Source organism: Pseudochaenichthys georgianus, chromosome 5 (genome assembly GCF_902827115.2).
Source record: "Pseudochaenichthys georgianus chromosome 5, fPseGeo1.2, whole genome shotgun sequence".
NCBI lineage: Eukaryota > Metazoa > Chordata > Actinopteri > Perciformes > Channichthyidae > Pseudochaenichthys > Pseudochaenichthys georgianus.
The window spans coordinates 22196490-22203702 of NC_047507.1; positions in this window are offsets into that span (position 1 = coordinate 22196490).

The window sequence follows — 7213 nt, forward strand, 5'->3', positions numbered from 1 at the left end:
AGGGATGGGCGCTTTACTTGTCTGTCCAGAAATGGGAAGAGAAGAAAGAGGAAATAGCTAAATCTCTGCTACTTTTCTCCCCTATTCTGTTTTTGTTGATTGGCCTTCACACCTCTTATCTCTGTACATACATTGTTGTTGTAGGAACCTGGGTTAGATTGATCTCAGCAGTCTATTCTTCCATTCAAAGTGCAGATTTGCTACAGGTCATAAAGAGGAAAATTGTGAGGACAGAGCAGGCCAAAATGCATTGAATGTGGAAACTTGTTTTAAAGGCAGCTTGGATGACGCTGAGTACATTTTCACTGAATCTAGAAAGAAAAGAACAAGAAAACACAAACATATAATTATAAAATAACTAACAAAACCAAATACATTTGCTCTTATATATTAACTTTTATCTGAAAATGTATGAATATATGTATCAAACTAATTCATTCATTTTGTTATCTACATTTTCAATTTGTAATGAGCCATTTAAAATAATAATGGCAATAATAAATGCAAGACAGATACATTATTCAATGTGCCATACTCATTTTATTCAATGTCATTAGACTACTGATTATTATTTTTTAAACCTAATATAATTAATAAAACAAACTGAGATAGGTTCATGTTATTACAGGCCTGCATTTATTATACTGTACAAACTCGACGTTTAACAGCAAAAAATATACTTCTAATACTACTTATCATCCCATTTTGTTCACATTATCACTAGATTTTAACACTCACAGGTAATAAGGATTTCAGCAGCCAACTTTTAAGAAACTCATATCGGCTTACCTAGTTTCGTCTTCTTCTATCCTTCCCGGTTCTTAGCGTTTTTAATGCCGCGGGTTTAGATGGAAACGCCGCAGGAAAACTGCTCCAGGAACGGAATGAAAATCCCCTCCAACCCTGAGCGTTTTCACCGTCGCATCGGGTGAAGTTTCGTTACGGAGCAAAGTCACAAATCTCGCTAAAATACTAGCAATTGAACTTGATCCAGGACTCCTGCATGGTGGCCGGACGGCACCGTCCAAAGATACTGACAGCAGCTCCAAAAAGACAAGGAGAGAATACAAAATGAAATAGAAAGAGATATGATAAAATAATTCAAAGTCGCGTGGCACTCCTTCAAATAAAATCACAAATTCTCACGAGTTACTTTGAGAGACTTTCGCCCTGCGGAAATCCCGCTGCAGAGCGACTTTATTTGCAGAGCAACAGTTCACTCACTTGTTGTATTTTCCGTCCTGCGTCTCTCTCCTCAGCATCTGCCTACTGCTCCCCTCCCTCCCTCCGTAACACACACACACACACACACACACACACACACACACACACACACACACACACACACACACACACACACACACACACACACACACACACACACACACACACACACACACACACACACACACACACACACACACACACACACACACACACACACACACACACACACACACACACACACACACACACACACACACTCCCATCCTGCATGTGACCTTTTCACAAATTAAAATGACTACATCTGTTTAATAGTTTCAAATCAAGTTTTATTTATATAACACATTTATAAACGATTTTTGGTCGAGCCAAATTGCTGTACATATAATAAAAATAGCCTACAGTAGAGACACTTTACTAATCAAATTTGTCGTTTTCAGTTAAAATATGTATTTGCACCACAGTTTGATATAAAACAAAAAACTGACATGACGATAATATTTATAATTGACTGTGTGTGTTTGACATACTGTAACACCTGCAAACTGTAATAGCAATTAATGTTTTTTATTGTGTAAAATCTCTATAGTTTACTTGTACGTTGGCATTGCCTTAGCATTTCTTCATGAGGCTTAATGAGAACACCTTGTAGAAATGTATTTTAGTCTTGCTTGGTCATTAAAGGGTTTTCAAGTACACATGAGATGTAGCTTCTTGTGGTGCTTTTAGGCTGAACAGCAGGTGTGAAGACACGTGTAGTAAAACGATGTGGGCTGCAGATGTAAGACAATATAAGAAAAGGATAAGGTGAAAGGAGGAGAGGTGTGTTCTCAGGGTTGTTGTCAATGTCTGTGTTTCTGTAGCTTTCAGACCTCGTTAGAGATGAGAGATGTATCGCTACTGACAGGCCCCTCCCCTCCATATCCTTCTGGTCTCTTTCTTATATTTGTTCTCTCTCAGACTTTACAAATGAATGAATCCTCAAACAATGCTGTATTTTTCTTATGTAATTATTTCTGGGAGTGCTTATGCCTGAAAGAGCAGAGCTTTCTTTCAGGGTTAGGGTAAGGACTGTATCAGTAACACACACCTGACATCCAAAACATATGTAGTTTGAAATGCACTTTAATTTGTTTAAATTTGATCAAGAAATATATGTCAGACGGCATAAACACAAGACACGAGCAGCAAAGCATTTAGGCAGCCCCCGGTCCTCTAAGGCAGTGGTTCCCAACCTGGGGGGCGCGCCCCCCCCCCCTGGCGCCAGGCCTCAGATGATTTGAGGCCAAATATTTAGACTCTTTTCTTTTTTTAACTTATAATTGTAACGCAATAAATGATTGTCACTAAAAGCCTTGTCTCTATATTACAATAAAATGTAAAAAATAATTGATTAATTAATCATAATAAAAATTCAAGTTAGTAGCAATTAAAGGCATAACAAGACAGAAATGTATAATTCTTTCTTTAATATAAATGTTTCTTCTGCCCGTAAAGTGTCCAAACCAGGCTTTTCTGGTTTGGACTACCTATGTTGCAAATGTATTATCTTATCAATTTACACACGCCATCTATTGCACGTCTGTCCGTCCTGGGAGAGGGATCCCTCCTCTGTTGCTCTCCCTGAGGTTTCTCCCATTTTCCCCTTTAAACTGTGGGTTTTCTCCGGAAGTTTTTCCTTGTACGATGTGAGGGTCTAAGGACAGAGGGTGTCGTATTGTCATACTGATATTTTGTACACACTGTGAAGACCACTGAGACAAATGTAACATTTGTGATATTGGGCTATACAAATAAACATTGATTGATTGATTCTGGATAAGCGCATTTTTAAAACCTAGTCATTGTCCATGCCGGTTTCCGATCAGATCGGTCTCCTCCATTTTGTAGATTATTTACGACTTTTGAATCCACATAAACACATCAGTAACATCCTGTTTACTTTGAGCATGTGTTTTAAACAGTTTAATCCCTTTGTGAATTGTTTCCACTTGCACCGTCCTTTAATTTCTTCACACAGCAGGAATCCAAATGAATTAATCCTGAGTCCAATAACCATCAAAGTCACTCCAAATGTGCTGCTTAATTACGCTTTCATCCTCCTTTAACAACATACTTCACATTCATCCAGTTTGTGACACTAGTTGTAGCATCTTTGAGACTTTTAAACTTTAATTACCGCTGTTGCACCCCCCCCTTGTGTGTGTGTGGGGGGGGGGCGCAACTTTCAAGTGGAGTCTCTTGGGAAAAAAGGTTGGGAACCACTGCTCTAAGGCACAAGTGTAGTTGTATGAACTGTCAGTTCTGCTTCTCATTTATTCATCTCCCAACTTCAGGAGAGTGTAGCAAATATTGAATATGGATCAATAGATCACTCCCCAGAATGCATACTGTCAGCCGACTGAGCCCTGAGGCAGAAGCCAAGCCTCTGATCACATTTGCATTTGGAGATAGAATATAACTATTGTCAGAAAGTGGAAAACTGTGTGGTCTTTGCATTTTTACAAAATTGGCAAAACAGGTAAAGAGGTTCAAGTCTACATTTGTGAGTATATGCTTTTAACAGTATAGGCTACTCTCTGCTTTTATCCACTGCATTCTTGGCCGTGCTTCTTTATGCGCCCTTTATGGCATGTGTGTGAGATGCTATATGCATACATATGTGCACACATACACATATAATTTACATTTGAGCTCTGACACACTGGTGACACACTCAGAGGCCCCCTGCATTTAAATTATTATTGCCAAGAAGGGAGGACAATTTAGAGAGAATTAGGTTTTTAAAGCCCAATGACATATTAATTAAGCCAATGAATATATCAGCTGTGATGCAATATTGTCTGTTTCCTCTTGATATATGATACCATGTTCTTGTCTGTACTATATCATCCTCTCCTATGTTTAAGTAAAGCTCAGGTTTACTGAAATAATCAGTTGGACATTTTCTTTTGATTTGAACAATTTAATTTGACAAAATTATTAGCATGTTACATCTTCTTCCCTTACACTGATTTCTCCTTTATGACCTCCATGTGTCTGAGCTGTGAACATTTGATTGATATACATGTAAGGGCTTCACAGCAACAACAAATCTGAAAACCAGAGGGCTACAGGGTTAAGTCTGATGGGAAATGGCTGCTGTTGTTAACACAACGGTCCACTGACTCAACCCCATATAAGCAAGAGCAGGAGAAAAACTGTAGTACACGATAGCTGCTTATAACAGAAGGCTTTTCCCAGGTTAGTAAAACTCGGTATGTCTGAGTAATACATTGTCATTAAAATCACAAGAGCAGCTTTAAAGTGAATCCAGTCAATTGTATGTATTGGCGTCAAGCCTTAAATCTCGACTTAAATGATAACTTTAGTATCCTTCAACGAAGAAACCTATCATCTGTGTTTTTGTGTTTAAATGACTCAGTTTTTGTTTGTGTTTGACAACATTTTGGAAACATGAATACAATGCAAAAAATATGTACCTTTTGCCTGATGGGTCCTCTTATGATGATGCCTAACCAAGTGTCATTCCTAAATCTTTCAAATAGCATGTCTAAATATTCAACAATGACATTACACATCTTTTAGATAACATTAAACTGCAAACACAACAAACTCTCTCAATTCCCACCGTTGTCTTCCAAGTCAAGTCACATGACACAATAACAAATAGACAGGATCAAGGGAAAGGTTTTACAGACTCCTTTCCATAATGTTGTCAGAGACTTCAAATAATAATCTGAGCTTGTCTGTGGCAAGAACAAGCACTTTAAGCACTTTGGATGCAAACTCACGGTGTGGAATTGGCCATTAGGATTACATAGCTTGTTTGCGGCTGCAGCACTCAAGCCACAAATTAATGTACCATGTAAAGCTAATTAAGTGGTGAAATTGGCACAAACCACATATATTTCACTGACTTCACATTAGTTAACAGTAACCGCACACCTAATCGATGACAAATGGCAACTGCACTCGTTTTATTTAGGTGTGGTGAAAACAGAGGAAAGGCATTTTGCTGAAGCCCTACCAGTCTCTTGAAGTTGCACAAGAGATAGCGGATAGTCAGCAATATGGGAACAGATAGTGCTTGCAACATGATAGCAGAAGAGAGAATACAACAAATATATGTGCCGTGCAGCGCACATTATACAGAGGGTTTTTCAATGCTTCAGCTTAATGTCGGAAAATTGTCGGAATTCATGCTGATAATTCAGAAATCATGTTATAATTAAGTCACAAATTAACATGATTACATTTTGTAAACGATTGACAGCATGTGCTTGGAAAATAGAAATGTGTGTGTTTACATATATTTACGAAGCACTGATATAGGACTATACAAGGAACCCGAAACACACACAGAAATCTAAGTATTGTTTAATTGGATTTGTTATTATATTTGTGCAGTTCTTGTGAAGGTGTTTTTGGTGACATCCCTTTTGGCAAGAAATTGAAGGGTTAGCTTTTTCAAAACCCTTTTTAAATGTATGTATGTATAAAACCTTGGTGGCATGATAACAGGTGGATGCATTGTTGTGATCATTGAACCACAATTATGCATTATCGTAAATGTAGTACATTCTTTAGGGTGAAATTATCTTCAGTTACATAACAGAATTCATGGAGCTGGTTGGAGTTGTATGACTTGCTGAATCTTTTCAACACGGCAGTTTGACCTCAGTTCTCTACAGGCCAATAGACTACTCTGTTAGTGGATTTACGGTCATTAAAAACAGATGTTATGTGTTGGAATGAGTTATTGCAGCTGATGCACTCTGGTTTTCCGGGCAGCGGCACAACGGTATAGATAAGACTGGACAGAGGTGATTCACCAGCAGGACACTGTTAAGAACAATCAGCCAAACCAATCAGGACATGAGCGGAGAGTCAGAATGTGATCCGAGGGGTTACCATGGTATTAACCAGCTAATTCAAGGTGGAGGTGCTATCTACACGGCAGGACACACATACAAGCCAAGCAAGTGGCTGTGGAAAGGGCTTAACCTGACCTGCAATCTCACAGGTCAGAGAGCGAGCGCGAAGGAGAGAGTGAGAGCCAGACAAGGACGCAGAATCGGAGAGGTGGCGAGGGTAATGGAAATGTTGGGGTCACAGCATCACATGGTATACAGTAACATGGGATGGTTTAGTGTGTGTGTGAGACAACGTCAGTGTAAAGTTAATTTTAAATTGTTCTGCATGGCTTGTCAAGACTGTCTCCTCATGAAGTTGCTTCTTCAATTGCAAGCTATGTTTACGTTTACCTGACAAGGACCTCTTGTGGATGTGGAAGTCATTACTCCTGTGCTCCATCAGGAAAGTAAAGCGACAGTGTCATGGCTCCTCTTGACCCACTGCAGCTTGTCCATCAGAAATATGTCTCTTAACAATGTATGTGACTTTGTGGCAAGCAATGTTCTTTATTGTTATCTTGACAAGAGAAATACAAACATTTATCCACAGCAAGTGGAGAGGGTGTTTAAGCCTTTCACTTTAAGGAGAGCCCCATTTGAGACTCATATTTCCCTGATAGGGATGTTAAAAGTCATTTTAATTCAAACATATAAAGGTAAAATATCGATGATACTATGGCCCATACGAAACTTATTGACAGACTTGAAAAGTGTCTGGTATTATCTGGTGTAGTCCACTGTTCATGTGTCCTCGTGGATTAAAGAATACACACTAATTCACTTTGCTCTATAATCGATTTGCTTTGTAAAGTCCCCTAGACTCTCTCGATGCTAAGAGCAAGGTAATATCTGGGTGCAATTTAAATTGCTTTAATAAATTAGTCATTGTATTTGCAACAAAGAGGAAAGAATGAAAAACATTGAGAACATCATTACAGATGAAAACCCAAGTTAGAAATGTTGTGGCTTTAGTGGACTCAGACCTGAGATCTAACAGTCGCTTGAATGCAATCATTTCAGTAGTTATCCTGTCACACAAATAGCAAAAATGTAATGTTAAAAGACACTCAGTC